The 16,587-nt window shown below is 38.8% G+C and overlaps 1 pseudogene; it reads right to left on the reverse strand.

Annotated features, from left to right (window-relative positions):
• Positions 1–12,447: 12,447 nt before the first annotated feature.
• LOC138167593 (src kinase-associated phosphoprotein 2 pseudogene) overlaps positions 12,448–16,587 on the reverse strand; it is a 64,435-nt pseudogene continuing 60,295 nt past the window's right edge.

Raw genomic sequence — 16,587 nt, forward strand, 5'->3', positions numbered from 1 at the left:
ACAGCCTCTATGACAGTGATCAATACCTTGCGTGAATATATCTCTTTGTCTATGTCTTGATGTTAATAACCAGAGAGTCATTGCACAAAGTGAATTCTGTTGTGTTGATTGATTATATCAAGCCCTGGAACACTGCACAAATTAACAACCATAATCACTCAGCTAAGTTTGGTCATACTAATTACACAAGAAGAAGAAGAACAAGAAATGAATAAATAATGCCTCTTCTTCAGATTCTGTTATATATAGTTGGATAGGTAGATGATGGAACTGGTATGCAAATTACGTATTTATGCATGTAGGTATATTCTGAGTACTCATGTCTAAATATTCTGAGTATTCATGTCTAAATATGTACTAATTATCAGTGAGATGTGTGTGTTTGTGTATGTGTGTACCTTGGGTAGACACTGTAGACAGAAAACAAATCAGGCCCAAAATTGAAGAGGATGAGGAGATTGGGTTAGATTTTCTTTGAGAAATTGCATAATACTTTTAATGACCCCAAGCTTTTCCCTGAAACAAAGACCCATGTTTTTAACCTCAGCATTCTATCATAGTCCCTGAAGAATTAAAGGTGGAGATCACCCAAAGGACAATGGGAAGGTACATGGTGGACAAGAGTAAACTATAGCATATTATCAATGAAGAAATAAATTTGCATGAGAAGTGGTGTAAAGGATATCATTGGAGAGAGGTATTACCTGAAAGGAGATGGGCTGGTCATGTGACAAGGACTAAGGATAGCCAGTAGACAGCCCACATGTTCCACTGATATTGATGGATCATCAGCAGATCTAGGGGAAAGCCCCTGCCACATTATGTAGATTCCCTTCTGCCTCTCTACTTCAATAAGGTAGTCACAATAGAGACATATGAGCCTTCCAAGTACTTTGTAAGTCTTTGCTTCTTTAGTTTCTTAATCTGGAAACATATTCCAGTATGGAAATAGTTCTTCTCTGGGCCCACCTTCATACTGAAATCACTGAGTATCCATGTATATGTTGTCTTGGTTTGGAACATCTTGTCAAGTTGTTGCTACACAGGTTGTAGATATATGTGGCCTTTGCCTGTGCTCTTTGTGAGCACTCTGAGGCTAGATAACCAAATACTCTGTGGGCACACGATGAAATCAACTTTGCTAATTCATTTGCCTCTCTAGGAAGAACCTCTTCCATTTATCTGAAATTCCTTATAACTTCTGGTTTCCCTTTCAATGAGAATGTGAATATTGATATGGTTCACTTTTTCTAGTAGTATAACAGATAATCACTGGATGTTGGACAAAGATTTCACTTTTTGAGTATAAACAGTTAAATTAATGTTTGTAGTTGGTCTTAAACTGTGTGGTTCTTAATACACTTTAGTCCTTTTTCAACTACTCTGCTATCATCACTACAGAAGCATAAGGTTACTGTGAACCATTCTGCATTGTTTCTGTTTCCTGGGTTGCTATGGAGAAACAATTCCTCACCCAGCAGACACCCTATTGGTGATAGATAGGTGGGTCCTTGAATAGAAGATCCAGCTCATGATCAGCACTATAGTTGGAGTCTCTCCAGCATTAAAAAAAAACCTTCTAGAATTTGCACTCTACTGGCATGGCCTTCAAAAACCCAGGGTTTTAACCAAAGGTCAGAACTCCATTTTGCATCTGCTGACTTGCCTGGTTTCAGCTCTACAAAACAAGGAGCCCCTCCCAGGATAAACTCATCACTTCTAAACTTACCACTGTGCTGCTCACTCAAGCCTTGATTGACTCCATCTCCCTCAGCCTCCTCTCTTCTCTGATTAGAGCTAGAAAGAGGAATACCGCACTTCTCCTAATGCCTTCCTTTATAGAGGGCAGAAACTGAACTCTCCAGTCACGCTACTTTGCAGCTGCTGCCCTGCCTAGGTTCAACTTCAAGGAAGAAGATGCTCCCTTGCTGGCTACCCCTGGTATCCCCACCTCCCCACCTTTTTCTGCCTCTTTTTGTGTATTGTTTCCTTTAGATTGGAAGCTTGTTGAGGTTAGGGACTGTTTTTTTTTTAAATTGCATCCCCGGTGGTTTAGCTCAGTGTCTTTCATTTCATAGGTACTTAATAAATGTTCATTGGATTGGAGAAGATGAAGCATCAGGGCAGGGTTTCAGAAGACTATCTGTTCAATAATAGTTATGTGTTACACAGTCCATAAAAATGGTCAATCGTTGTCATATATTATAAGAGTTAACAAAATAGTGGTTTCTATGGCACTTTTTGTTTACAAAGCACTTATCTCATTTGATCCTTACAGTTATCCTGTCTCTGCAATCTGGGAAAGTAACTTTTAATATGATGATTTCACATAGGAGAAAACTAAAACTTGAAGAAGGTAAATGACTGGGGCCAGATCCCACAGCTAGTTAAGTGGCAGAACCAAAGCATTCTGACTCCATTCAGTGCTTTCATGTTATCTACTAAATTATTACCCTAAGCAGATAGTTCCAAACTCACCCATGAAGCCTATCCTTTTGGGGGTTTGCCTTTTATTCGTCAGTAGGTCGTAAAAAGTGTAAGGTGACCTTAGAATAAAGAGCAAGATGGATGAGGGAGAAAGAGTACTTCTCCCCACCCTCACAGGGCTAAGAAACCGAGAGATAATGTAGTCCAGTTTCTTCATTTTACAAATGAGGAAACTGAGGCTCAAAGAGGTTCAAATCCAGTGCTCTTTCCACAACGAATTTCTGTCATTTCTGCAGTTACGAAGTGCTAATCATGTGCGAGACATCTGTGATACAAAGATTAACGTGTCAGGTTTATAGAGTCATGAGACAGAAGTGATGGGGGATGTTCACTAGAGGTCACTCATTTCCAAATTCAGATTTAGGTTTGATATAAGAAAAGAAAAATTCCCAGCAGTCACAGCCTTTCCTAAAGGGGATGGACAGCCTCAAGAGACAACTCTGTTCCTCAGAGTTCTGGAACTGAAGACTTACTGAAGATTTGTGGGAGCTGCTTTAGAAGAGCTGCTTGGTCGAGTACGGGTTAGAAGAAGCAGCCTCTGAGATTCTGTAGTAGATTCTGTGTCTTAATCCCTGCTGAGATATATGAATATACATCTCTGTATGGGTGCTGGGGGAGAAAGAAGAGAATCAAACATGCACACACACACACACACACACACACACACACGAAATATAATCATCCAGGGACTTTGTTCCCAACCCAACCTTTCTTGACATCTCCTATTACTTACCTGTGTTGTTGTTTAAGTCATTTTAGTTGTGTTTGACTCTTTGTGACCCAGTTTTGGGGTTTCCTTGGCAGAGATACTAGAGTGGTTTGCCATTTCCTTCAACTCATTCTACAGATGAGGAAACTGAGGCAAACAGAATTAAATGACTTGCCCAGGGTCACACAGCTAATAAGGCTGTAATAATAAGGCCAGATTTGAATCTAGGAAGGTGAGTCTTCCTGACTCCAGGCCTATACCACCTAGTTGTCCATTACTTACCTGTATGTACACCATATTCCAGACAACTTGAAGTCTAGACCAGTCTTAGAATAAACCCGGAGCTTTCCTGCTTCCATATCTTACCCCACCCTCTTCTTTAAATGTGGAATGTTCTTGGGGATGCGGTGTTGTGTCACATGTCCAATGTTACAGATGTAGTAAATGACATACTTAGAATTTGAATCCAGGTCATAGGACTATAGGGCAGAGAATCATGGCCAGAGAGCAAGAATGGACCACAGTAGATTTAGAGCTAGAAGAGGACTCAGAGGCCATCGAATTCAAAACATGCATTTTGCAGGTGAGACCAATGAGGCAATTTGTCCAAAGTCACTCAGGGAATATACTTACGAGGTGGGATTTGAACCCAGGTCCTCTGACTCCAAAGTCAGTGCTCTTTTCACTAATACTAAAAGCTGCCCTCAGAGGCCTTATAGTTTAACCCATTTATTTTACAAATTTGTAAGCCAAGGCCCAAGGAGGTTAGCTCAAAACTATAAGAAGATTTTTGGAAAACTATGTTCCAAACTTATACACATATATCACAGCTAGGGGTGCAATGCATAGCGCTCTGGGCCTGGAGTCAGGAAGACCTCAGTTCTAATCCAGTTTTAACCTTACTAGCTGTGTGTCCTGGACAAGCCTCTTAACTTCTATGTTCCTACTCTGTAAAATGGAGAATAACAACAATTAGGGCAGAGCCGATAGAGCATCAAGCCTGGAGTCCGGAAGACTCCTCTTCCTGAGTTCAAATCCTGCTCAGACACTTACTAGCTGTGTGACCCTGGGCAAGTCACTTAATCATATCTGTCTGAGTTTCTCCATCTGTAAAATGATTTGGAGAAGGAAATGGCCAACTGCTCCAGTATCTTTGTGAAGAAAACCCCAAATGGGGTCACAGAGATTTGGCTATGAATGAACAACAATAACAACTACTTTCCAGAGTTATCTTATCAAATGAGACAATACTATAGAGTGCTCTGAAAACCTTAAAGTGCTATGTAAATCTAGCTATTATTATTACATACATGCATATTTATCACACATATTCCATGTATCTCTCTCTATTTATACACCTACTATATATGTGGGTATGTATATATGTTTATGTATGTTTATGTGTGTACACACACATATAGGCATACATTTGTACATGTGTGCATACATGCATGTGTGTGCATACGTGCACACATGTGTGCACACATGCATACACGTAAAGTACTATACGAATGTGAGCTATTACAATTATCCAGGAAGCCTGGGATTACCCATAGTTGTAACTTGGAATCCACACCATTTTCTCAATGAGCTTAATTAACCATAGCTATAAATATTGCCTAGACAGCTCTGGCTTTGATGAGGGTTCCTAAAAAGGCAACTTTCTGCTAGTTTTGCAGTTTACAGGGGTAAAGGAGTACTTCATGACCTTTCCATCTGAGGGTCCAGAATATAAATCAGTGGTGCTGGCTTGGGCACTGCCTTCGGTCCAACAGGCCAGGCACTAGGTCTGTTTCCTGTGGGCTTGGCCCTTGGCCTGGCATGCCTACACACAACACTGTGACAAGAGAACAATGGGGCTATGGATCTTCTGGAGGGGGTGAGACTGTCCCTTTCCAGCTGGCTAACCGCCATAGTCCTGACTCAGAGCTAACCACCCAAAGGATGCACCAGGATCCTGTTCGTCTCTAGGCAGAGAACTCCTTGTGGCCGATCACAATGCCATAAAGCAAGGCTGGGCTCACTGGGCATGGTTTCACTCACTGTAGTCTCTGGGGCAGACAGGATGTGATGTGTCCAAAGTATGATTCAGTAGTTTCTGGTTATCTACATTAGATGAGAGATATGGATGGATAACTCAGCCTTGGCCTTTTCCACTGAGTGAATGTGACCTCCATGTAACACTCACGAGAACGATGATGCATTATACCATTAGCAAGGCCAGCAAAATGACCATCTTCTGTGGGTAAAACTGAGCTGTATACAGAGGGGAGGAGGCATGATGGCAACATAAAAGCCTGGTTTCTCTAAGGGAGGGGGGAAAAGCCTTAAATCTAGAGACTTTTACAGCTTTGCTGTATAATCCCTATCAAATCTCTTCCTCCCTGGACCTCAGTCTCCTCATCTGGAAAAGGCAAGGTCCCATCCATGTGGTCCCATCCATTTTTCCTTTTTCTTTGAGTTGGGGTGCCTCTCCTGAGCCCTGTGTCCTCCTCAGGTCAGACAGTTTACAAGAGGTTGCCTCTGGAGCATGACCAGAGAGGGGTGGTGGTGGTGAAACACAGAGAGTTACTTAAAGGAAAAAAAAAAATCTGTTCATTTCAGTGGTACTTCACTCCAATCCAATATTTAACACACACCTGTTGCTCTCATGGCCGTGAGAAATCTCACCACTGAGAATTTTACAAGTTTTATTTTAGCAGAAAGACTCAGCACTTCCATCTTCCTCATTCCCTCCAGTTGTCTTCCTTTCATATCTATTTTGTCTTCAAATAACCTTTCCCAGCCTGCGTTTACTTGGTCTTGCTATAATGACCATTTTTGCTTCACTGAGCAGTTCAGTGTTTCTTATTAAATTCAACAGTTGGTATGACTTTTACTCTCTGTCTTAGACACCCTGGAGCTGTTGATCTTTTTACCCACTGAATTCATTAGCTGTCCTGCTTTTCTCTCTTTTTAATATTCCCTAATGACTATATTTCTTTCTAGCTTCTTCCATTCTGTAGGTACCTGAAAATTTTTTTCCCTGAATTATACTTCCTCTTATGAAAAGAGGTCTCTTCTTTCCCTCATCTACCATCTGTTGCCTCTGGTTAGAGTCCCTTGGCCTCCACTGCCTTCACTTCCTCATCTTCCGCTTCTCTGCTATTTGAAATTTGATTTCTCAGATGGTAGCCATGTCTATACTGGGAAAGGGGGGAAGGGGAGAAAAAAAGAAAAGAAGAAATTTACATGATAACTTTATAGTGTATTTAAAAGGAATAGCAAGCAGTACAGAGTAGTTTTGCAGTTTCATGTGCAATCATCTTTTTTTTTTACTAATGTTATAGAAATGCTTGTTTTATTTCATAAACTAAAGGGGAAGAAAAAGAGAAATTTAATTTCTCATTCTGCCATTCTACCAAAACTTCTCTCTCCAGATTTGCAAATGATCTCTTTATTGCTCAGTCCAGTGAGTTTATCTCACTCCTCAGTGGCATTAGTATTTCTGTCACTTTTGATGCTAAAGTTACAATGAAGCTAGACTCCCTCTGGATATTCTCTCTTCCCTTAGAATTTCCTTGAACTTGCTTTCTTTTCTTTTTTTCTAAAAATTTTTTAAAGATTTTTTAAATCTTTTCTTGACCTTGCTTTCTGTCTTCTCCATCTTGTCCAACTGCTGCTTCTTTGCTTTCTTTTCTGGATAGATCTGGAGCTGGAGCTGGAAGGACATCTATTCCAACCCCTTCATTTTACAGGTAAGGAAAATGAGTCCAAGAGGTTAACTCTTTGGAAAGAGTGGCGCCAGAGTGCTCCTATACAGCTAAGTGGCAAAGTGAGTTGAACGCTGGCTCTGGAGTCAGAAAGATCTGGATTCAAACCCTGTCTTTTATTTTTTTTAATGTAAAATATTAGTTAACTGTTCTTTATATATTGGAGAGGATTCTCTTGTAAATCCATCTTGTCTTAGGTTTTTTTTTTGTTTCTTTTTTGGGGGGGTGGGTAAGGGGGAAGGGACTTTGGACACACTTGTCTTTTTTCCTGAGATTAGTTATTTAAAAATTCTCTATATCTTTTTCTGTTAACCTGAATATTTTGTATTTTTGTAAATATTTATGACTTTTGTTAGTTGTCAGCTTTTTCTTCTTCTTCTTCTTTTTTTTTTTTAAGCAATTGGGGTTAAGTAACTTGCTCAAGGTTACACGGCCAGTTATTTCTGGGTGTGGTGCTGAGTATCTGAGCCCGGATTTGATCCAGGTCATCCCGACACTGGAACCAGTGCTCTTACTCGCTGAGCCACCTGGCTGCCCCTAAGCAATTGGGGTTAAGTAACTTGCTCAAGGTTACACGGCCAGGTGTTTCTGGGTGGGTGCTAAGTGTCTGAGCCCGGGATTTGATCTCCAGGTGTTCTCAACACTGGAGCCGGTGCTCTTATTCGCTGTGCTACCTGGCCGCCCCAGTTGTCAGCTTTTTCATAATATAATTGAGCAAAAATAGTTTCTAATAATTTCCTTTACTTTCTTCTTTATTTGATGTGAATTCTAGTTTCTTCTTTTTAAAAGTTTAATAATTTGAAGTTTATTCTCTTATTTTTGGATAAATTAGCTAATGACTATTTCATTATTAATAAAACTATTTCATAGTTTAAAAAAAACCTCAGATTTTTGCTTTATTTACCAATTCTGTGGGATTATTTTGCTTTCAGTTTTATTTTTTCCTTGATTTTCTGAATTTTTATGTAATGAGGGCCTGGCCAGTGAAAGCACCATCCTCTGCACATGTGCAGTATGCTCTGCCCACCTGGAAGAAGCTAGGGAGCCTGAAAGACATTTTATGTAAATTATTTAATTAATTTTTAAAATTTATTTTATGATATGTAATAGAAGGTCTCTGCTCTTTGATGTTGAGTATGCATTTTATGACTGGTTCCATCAGTCTGCTCATCACATGAAGACTGTTGATTGACTGCTAAACCAGAAGAGAAATACATTCCAAAGGTACTAACCAGTCAAAGCTAATCTCTTGCTCTCACTTTCCCCCTGTATGGCTGTGTTTGTGACAGAATATGCTAGTAAGTGTTTAACAACCAGCTCTTAGGGTGGGAAGTGTTGTACTTAGAACACACTTTTGAAATTTCATCTGCATTATCAACCTTTTCTCTATCACTTTCCTGTGTCTAGACAAGCAACAAAACATCATTGTTTATTTCTGAGGTGTAAATGCTTGCAATAGAATTTTAACATTAGACTCTCATGAGCTGTTTGGCACCCCTGGGTTTGGGAGAGACAGAGATATTGTAAACCTCTGAATAGGAAAAGGTCTCAGACCTCACCTACCTCCTATCATATAAGACCAATATGTGGTTTCTGAAGATGGGCCTCTGTTCTTTGACTCTGTGTGTTTTTCTTCTTTCCTGCCTTAGGTGAAGTAGCATTAGAAATGGCTGTTATCTTGTGAATTTTGAAAGATTTGCAAATGCACTGAGTCTAGATTCTGTGCCAAGCTTTGCTAGAAGTCAGGTAATGATGAGCAAAATCTGAAATGATCTGAATGATACAGCATAGCTCAAAGGCAGCTGCTACAGTAGTTTATTGGTTGCTCATCGTGAATTTGAAAATGAATTTCCAAAAAAGGGACAAATGCTATAGATAAACTGTTTTGACTCTGAGCCTGTTCTCTCCAGAGATTAAAGTGGTATGGGGAGAATGTGCCTTAGGTGGTGGGGATGAGGTAGAGATTCTTTGTTACTTCTGTTCTTGCATATATAAAAAGTAAGTATTAATTTATGAAAACTAATCCATATAATTGGTTAAATGAAACAAGTGATAATCACCGGTGGCCAACATTGGGGAAAACACATAGGAACAACAGCATTAGAGAAAGACACCCTGTGCCCTTTGGGGTACCATGATACCTATTTTGTGTTTAGTTGGAATTTAAAAATTTATCCCTTTTTAAAAAAAATTGCACAATTCATTGCTCTGTCCTTTCTCTTACTGATGAAATCATTTAGGGATGTAAATTTTCCCCTTAAGACGACTTTGGCTTCATTCCAAAAGGTTTGGTATATTATTGTATTGTTTCTTTGATGAAATTATCTATTGTTTATGTGATTTGTTCTTTGAGTCACCATTTCTTCAGTATTAAATAATTTGGTCAACACTTAAGTTTGAACCATTTCTTCAAAGGCCTTTTGTTTATTATAATTTAATTGCATAATGGTAAGTAAAGGATGTGTTTAATATTTCTGATTTTTTGCATGTGTTTATGAGGTTTTTAATGCTCGAGCAGAGTGTCAGTTTGTGTAAAGGTGACATAGACATCTGAGAAATATTGTATACTTCCTTTTCCATTCAATAACTGCCAGGTTGCTATCATATCAAATTTTTCTAAAACTCTATTCAGGTCCTCAACTTTCTTTCTTGGTTATGTTTTTGTCAGAATTATCTAGGCCTGACTACCTGGTACTGGCTAAGAAATAGAGTGGTGAATCAGTGGGATAGATAATGTAAAAATTATATTATAGTAAATGACCATAATAATCTAGTACATGATAAACCCAAAGATCCAAGCTGTTGGAACAAAAGCTCATTATTTGACAAAACCTGCTGGGAAAACTGAAAAAAAAAACAGTATGGCAGAAATGAGGTATAGACCTACATCTCACACCATATGCCAAGTAAAGGTCAAAATGGATACATGATTTATGCATAAAGGGTGATACCATAAGCAAATTAAGTGAGCATGGAATAGTTTATATGTCAGATTTTTGGATAAGGGAAGAATTTAGAACCAAAGTTTGTATAAAGAGGATTACAAAATGTAAAATAAATAATTTTGGTTATATAAAATTAAAGAGGTGTTGCACAAACAAAACCAATGCAACCAAAATGATAAGGAAAGCAGAAAACTGAGGGGAAAATTTTGAAACAAGTTTCTCTTAAAAGTGTCATTTCTTAAATATATAGAAAATGAGTCAAATCTATAAAAAAACAGATGTCATCCCACAATTGATAAATGGTCAAAGGATATGAACAGGCATTTTTCAGACAAAAATCTAAGCCATCTAAAGTCATATGAAAAAATGCTCTAAATTACTATTGATAAGAGAAATGCAAATTAAAACAACTGTGAGGTACCACCTCACACCTATCAGAGTGGCTAATATGACAATAAAAGAAAATGTTGGATTTTGGAGGGGATGTGGGAAGACTGGGACACATGTACTCTTGGTTGAGTTGTGAACTGATCCAGCCAATCAGGAGAGCAATTTGGAACTATGCCCAAAGGGCTATAAAAACTATGCATACTCTTTGATCCAACAATACCTCTGCTAGGTCTCTATCCCAAAGTCATCCAAAAAAAAAAGGAAAAGGAACTATTTGTAGGAAAATATTTATAGTAGTTATTTTTGTGGTGGTTAAGAATTGGAAATCCAAGGGATGCCATCAACTGGGAAATGGCTAAACAAGCTGTGGCATGTGATTGTAATGGAATATGATTGTGCTATAAGAAATGACAAGCAGGATGACTTCAGAAAAATCTGGAAAGACTTACAAGAACTGATACATAGTGAAGTGAGTAGAAGCAGAACAACATTGTACACAGGAACACCAATATTGTTTGATAAAGAACTAAGAATGACTTAGCTATTCTCAGCTTGGATCTCAATGATCCAAGACAATCTCAAAGGACTAATAATGAAGCATATTATTGGCCTCCAGAGAAAGAACTGATAGTAATTGAATACAGACTGAAGCATGCTATTTTCCCACTTTCTTTGTTTTCTTTCTTTTATTCAAGTCTTCTCATACAAAATGAATAATATGGAAATGTTTTACATAATTGCACATGTATAACCTATATCTGATTGCTTATTGTCTCAGGGAGAGGGGAGGGGAGGGAAAGGAGGAGGGATAGAATTTGGATCTCAAAACTGTAAATAAAAATGTTTTTTAAAAATTGTCTAAGCCTGAAAAGGGCTACACTGAAATCCCAATTTACAATTTGTTTAGTTTTTATCAGGTCTATAATTTTGATGAGTTTTTCCTTTAAGTATTTCGATGCCATGCAATTCATTATATATCAAATATCAACATTTCATTATCTGTAGTGTTTATAAGCATAATGTAATTTCCTTGCTTATCTTTTTTAACCTTGTCTATTTTTATTGTTGATTTATCTAATACCATTGTCGCCCTCAACCCTTGCTTTTTAAAATTTTGCTTGAGGCATAATAAATTTTGCTTTTATCTCTCATTTTAAGTCTATGTGAACCTCTGTGTTTCTAATATTGTTGGATTCTGCTTTTTGGTTCATTCTGCTCCCCTTCACTATTTAGTTTTGTTTTTTAGATTTTTCTTTTTGCTTTTTGGAGGGAGTAAGGTAGGGCAATTGGGGTTAAGTGATTTGCCCAAGGTCACACAGCTAGTTTTGTGTTAAGTGTCTGAGGGCAGATTTGAAATCAGGTCCTTCTGACTCTATTCACTGCGCCACCTAGCCGCTCCTCCCCTTCACTGTTTTATAGCTGAGTTTATCCTTCTCATTCATGGTTATGATCGATAATTATGTTTTTCCTCAATAATATCCTTCTTTGCATTTCTTTTTTTCTGTGCATAGTGTCCACTTGTATCATTAAGACATATTAAATTGAAATATCCATTATAGTCACAAAACTGAGCTTATCTTTAATAATGGACATTACAATAGCCATGAGAAGGGTCATTGGCTATTTGGGAAACAGTACTGAGTTCTTCAACAACAACAAAATGATCTGATTTGCATAAAACAAGTGAATAAATAGTAACTACAAGTGTTTCTCATGCAAAATAGAGAAAGGTACAATAACTTTACTGCTTGTATTTCATTACTATGAATACCTTAATTTAATTTGTTATCATAAAAACATCATGAAGAATAATTGCATCAAAAACAACCAGGGAAAGCTAGGTGGTGCAGTGAATAGAGCACTGGTCCTGGAGTTAGGAGGACCTGAGTTCAAATTCAACTTCAGACACTTGACACTAGCTGTGTGACCTTGGGCAAGTCACTTACCCCCAATTGCCTTGCCTTTCCCTCTCCAGAAATAAATAAATAAATAAATAAATAAATAAATAAAACAACCAAAGTTGAATGGAAAGAAAATATTGATGGCTTTCAACAGAACAAAGAAAATAGATAAATTGTCATCACTCAGTGATCTCATTTAATCCACAACATCTTAGGCAGAAAGGAAAAGTTGATCTCAACTTCTTTCTTCAATCTGAGGGCTCTCAAATATCAGCCATCTCCATTATGTAGACTTTAGGCACCAAGCCAGTGGTTCCCTTCATTTCTCCAACCCACCAGCCAAAATCTATTGTGGCCCTTGCTGAGAATAGATAATATCATCATGCTTAAGTGACAACTCAGCAAGAGCAGCCCCTTTGTAATACTCCTTAAAAATTAACATAGTGCTTTTATCTCCTGAAGTATGAGTTAACATTGGGACTCATTAACATTGTTCCTTCATTTTCCCAGTAGCACTGCCATTATCTTCTTCTGGGAGTCCTTCATAATTTCCTCATCCCTTAGTTTGCCATTTGTCAGTGGACTCTTGATTGGGGGATCATGATCAGCACCATCATGTAATTCTCCTATTTTGTCATCATCCTCAGGAAAAAGCCAGATTCCATATCCTGTAACAAACATTTCAGCTAATGTACCTATTCCTCAGTATCTAGGGGAGTGGCTGCCATAAATTGGCAGGTATATTTATCAGGAGCTGAGATTTCAAAATAGTGGTCTTTGATTTATTAGAAGTATTTATTAGAACACAGGCATGAAATCAGGAAGAATCATTTTCCTGGGTTCAAATCTGACCTCAGACACTTACTAGCTATTGTGGCCCTGAGCTAGACACTCTCAGTTTCCTCATCTGTAAAATGAGATAGAGAAGAAAATGGCAAACCACTCCAGTATCTTTGCCAAGAAAACCCCAAACCGGGTCACAAAGAGTCAGACCAATTGAACAACAAAGTGTCCATCACATTCCTTTTTCCCCCTACAATCCTTTTTTGTGGTATCTTTCCTAAGGGTATTATTCATTTTGCCACAAGTAGGCATCTGTAGCAAATTCACCCTACTGTTATCTTTCTTTGTCACTCCCATGATAATAGAAAACTTGCTGAGAGCACTAGACTATTACCATTCAAATCCCCGAAAGCTGTCACCTTCATTTTTCAAGGTGGTCAGATGGAAGGTCCTGTCCTGCAGCTGGAGGAGACTGGCTTCTGTTGGCTGCTATCATCCTAATCCCTTTCACAGCGATCTGATGTTTGGGAGAACATATTTGGAGTCATCGTATTCTTCCCCATCTTTACAATGATGTTGTCTTGGACTTCTGGGATAACAGACAGATGCTTCATTTATTTTCTTAATTAGGGATTCTCTCTTTTCCTTTCCTTTCTTGGATACAGGTTCCCCTCTCAGTGTGTCTGCCACAAATGGTTCAAGATGACTTCACAGGTTGTCAGGGCAGTGCGGAGACTAGGAGAAGCAGCTGCCATACAGCGAAGGAGGAGCTAAGAAGACAGATCCGACCACCTGCATAGAGCTGGGGTAGACATGGGGCGGGGAGGGGCATGAGGCGAGGGCTGCATTCCAACAAGGAAAGACCTTGATGCCAGGGTCAGGAGTTGGACTTGTGTAATGCCAACCAAAGGCAACTTCCCAAGGTTCAAAACACCAGCATAGCTGCTCTCCATTTTATTCAGTGACAATTTAAGAACAGAGAAAATCAAAATATAGCATAATTCAAAATACAGCATTCACCAAGTGTAATTCAATAATTCCCAAGTACTACTCCACCCCTGGACATTATAATTCATTTAGTCAGTCCCAAAGACCCTCTTCTAAGTACTACTCCACACCTAGGCAGTACCTTCATTTAGTCAATCACAAAGCACAAAAAAGTCAAGTTCCCCACTCTTGGATCACATCTGAATAGGCCATCTACCCCAGAGTTACAACAAGCTTAAGCACAGCATTTAATACCCAAAGAGAGGTCTTTTCTTCATCTTGACCCGAGGCAAGTTCTCAGCAATCTTTGTTCCTGGGGAGACAAAGCTTAGCAAGGCCACAAGATACATTGCCAGTGTCCTCATTAATTTATTCTCTGTCAGCAGAACAGTCCTAGGACCCCTGAAAACATTAGCAAAGCCCTCTTGCAGGATTTCTGTAAATATACAACAAGAAAATCCTTCTTCAGGGCTTCTGGACCAACAGCAAGGTTCCAGAACCTCTGCAACAACAGCATTGGCCTTCACCAGTGGGCACAATTCAGTCTCTGTCTGCAGAACAGTCTCAGGACCCCTGAACCAACAGCAAAGTTCCAGAACCTCTGCAACAACAGGATTGTCCTTCACCAGTGGACGAATCTGGCAAAACAACATCAAAACAGACAAAGTACCATCATAACAGCCATGTCTCCTCAGTCCTTGGTAGCTCTGGGTGGCAGCTCTCAAAAGTCCTGGGCAGTTCAAACTGGCCCTCAGCAATCCTCTCAGTTTCTGCCTCCATGATGCTGCTTCCAAAAAAGATTCCCAAGCTCTGGGTTTTAACACAAATCAATCCAAAAACCAAGCCAATACAGGGGGATCTTTAAATTCCATTACTATTCCAACTTGCCACGGGTTTGGCCTGGCCTTGCCCAAGCCCCTCCTTTTATGTAATGTACACTTTTTTTGTCCCCTCCCTTCCCCCTTCCCCAGTCTCTTTACAACAAAAAAAAGTTTGTGGAAGGAAAAAGAAATGTGATCAGCACTTAGTTGTTCAATCCTGTCTGGCTCTTCATGATCCCATATAGGGTTTTATAGGCAAAGATACTGGCATGGTTTGTCGTTGCCTTCTCCAGCTCATTTTACAGATAAAGAAACTGAGGCAAAAACAGGGCTAAGTGACTCGCCCAGGGTCACAATAGGTAGTAAGTGTCTGAAGTAAGATTTGAACCCAGGAGGATGAGTCTTCCTGATTTCAGGCCTGTGTTCTAATAAAGTGTTTATTTTCCTTCCTTTTATTTTTTACTCTTCTAAAGCACTTAATTCAATTCCAATTTTATATGTTGTTGTTGGACAGTTTGACACCTCTGACAGACTACCTTGGATGCTATGTGTGCCCTACCTGTTGCTGTAGTTTGGTGTGAACTGTCCTGGCAGTATGACTATTTATTTATGGAATAAAACAAGCATTCCCATAACATAGTATAATTTAAAAAAAAATGGTTACACATGAAAACTAAAAATCTGTTATATACAACTTGCGATCCCTTTTAAGTATAGAATAAAGTTGTTGTGTAAATTTCTTTTGTTTTCCTTTTTTTTCTCCCCCCAAATGGCTATCATTAGTCATAGCTATGTATTATATATGTATGAATATATGTAAATCATTACACATTACACATATGTAAATCATATTTCTATTTCAGTTCTTTCTCTGGATGCAAGTATCATCTTCCTTAATAGGTCCTTTGTTGTTAAATTGGGTATTTATAATAGTCAAATGACTTATTTGCTCGAAGCTGTTCTTAAAACAATATTGCTGTTACTGTATACAACATTCTCTTGGTTCTGCTCATTTCACTCTTCATTATTTCATGAAAATCTCTCTGTTTTTCTAAGCGTATCGAGCTCATCATTTCTTCTTTGCTCAGAGTGACCACTAGTTTCTGGCAATCTTTTTTTGTGCAGTCCTGGGCAGGACAGAGGAGGTTATAGACATTTCTCTCTGGTTTTCTCTGTCATTGTTCCTTTTGGCACATTTTTAGAACTTGGAAAACTTGAGGGAAACTTAAGTTCCTCTAAGACCTCTCATGTCATCATCTTAACCAGAAGTCTCCAAGGACTCCTTTCACCAGATCCTGTAGCCAATCCCATTCTGCAGAGGAAAACTCTGTGCCAGCCCTCCCACTCACCCCACCCTCCTGGCCTCATTAGGTCTCTATGTCCTAAAACAGCTCATATTCGACCAGCTGTATAAGTCTCCACCTGAAAGTAGTCTCAGGATGTCTAATTTTGAAAGCTAGACATTTTTGGATGTGATGACCTAAGAACTGGCAAAGTTCAGTGAAATTGGAGCTTCAAAATTAACCATAAACTAACAGTACAAAAAAGTATGATGAGCAGCTACTTCTACACATCCAAAATATGTTCCTGTTTAAAAATGGGAAACTGAATACCATCCATTTAAAAACATTAATACTTCAACTCCTATCAATGCCAAGAAGATAATTAAACCATAAAACTACTTTCTAGTCATTGGATGATACCTCTTTCTTATGCAAAATGATTATTGCCTTTTAAGAGTGTATTGGAGGATAAGGTACAGGGGGTGTGTGTGTGTGTGTGTGTGTGTGTGTGTGTGTGTGTGTGTGTGTG

This window comes from Petaurus breviceps, unplaced genomic scaffold (assembly GCF_028583685.1).
Source record: "Petaurus breviceps papuanus isolate PSGF00001 unplaced genomic scaffold, PetGlider_PUasm1.0 229, whole genome shotgun sequence".
Taxonomy (NCBI): Eukaryota; Metazoa; Chordata; class Mammalia; order Diprotodontia; family Petauridae; genus Petaurus; species Petaurus breviceps.